This window comes from Hevea brasiliensis, chromosome 3 (assembly GCF_030052815.1).
Source record: "Hevea brasiliensis isolate MT/VB/25A 57/8 chromosome 3, ASM3005281v1, whole genome shotgun sequence".
Classification (NCBI taxonomy): Eukaryota; Viridiplantae; Streptophyta; class Magnoliopsida; order Malpighiales; family Euphorbiaceae; genus Hevea; species Hevea brasiliensis.
Genome location: NC_079495.1, coordinates 116,227,134 through 116,228,223, shown reverse-complemented (window position 1 = coordinate 116,228,223; position 1,090 = coordinate 116,227,134). Strand labels below are relative to the sequence as shown.

Below are 1,090 nucleotides of genomic sequence, written 5' to 3'. Positions count from 1 at the left end.
ACATCAAGTTTTTGGCGCCGTTGCCGGGGAGTTGTTTGTTTTAGATTGAATTCTTGATTATTTTAGTTGTTTTTAGTTTTTTCTTTGTTAATTTTTCATTTTGTGTTTGTTTGTTCTTTTTCAGGTACTTTTAATCTTTTATGAGAAGAGCTCAAAGCACAAGTGACACATCCTTATTGTTCAATCCTGAAATTGAGAAATTATGTAAAGCCAACAAGAAAGAAACCAAAAGAAGAAAAGAAGCATTGAGAGAAATTGAATTAGAAGCAGACATGGCTGATGAAAGAATTAGAATTGGTGTTGGTAATGCTGGAAATGATCGAAACAATGAAAATGCAGCCCAAGGTGAAGAGGTTGTAAATGCTAATGTGCCTAGGGGAAGTATGATGGATCATGCTTTTCCTCGTTCTGATGATTTGAGAGAGAGCATAGCAGGACCAAGAATTGATGCAAATAGCTATAAGATGGATTTTGGAGTTCTTCAAATGATTCAAAATTCTCAATTTGGGGGACATCCTTCTGAAAATCCACACACACATCTGAAGAAGTTTGCTATGATCTGTGATATGCAAAAACAACCTGGAGCGTCTGATGATGCAGCAAGACTGAAGCTATTCCCATTCTCTTTGAAAGATAGAGCATTGGATTGGCTTGATTCTTTACCACACAACTCCATTACAAATTGGGAGGAACTCACTGATGCATTTCTTGCACAATATTTTCCACCTGGAAAAACTCAAGAACTGAGGAATCAAATGACAGCTTTCAGACCAAGAGAAGATGAAACTCTCTATGAATCATGGATGAGATGGAAGGAATTAGAGAGACAATGCCCACATCATGCCATTCCTAAATGGATGATAAACCAGAATTTTTACACAAATGTCACTCCTGCTATCAGAGGAATCATTGATGCTCAAACAGGAGGAGAATTTATTATGAAGCATGAAGATGAAGCTTATGAGCTATTGGAGAAAATTGCAAAGAATACTCATCTTTGGAGTAGTCCAAGAGGACCAGCTCCAACTCAGAAGAGGCAAGCTGCTGGAATGTATGATCTTGATCCATTCAACATGATTAATGCAAAGTT

At 37.2% G+C, this 1,090-nt stretch overlaps 1 non-coding gene across 1 annotated transcript; it reads right to left on the bottom strand.

The window, feature by feature from the left end:
• Nucleotides 1-740: 740 nt before the first annotated feature.
• LOC131178832 (small nucleolar RNA R71) lies at nt 741-847 on the bottom strand. Its single transcript, XR_009147840.1, has one exon. It is a non-coding gene; the product is annotated as a small nucleolar RNA R71 (small nucleolar RNA).
• Nucleotides 848-1,090: the final 243 nt, after the last annotated feature.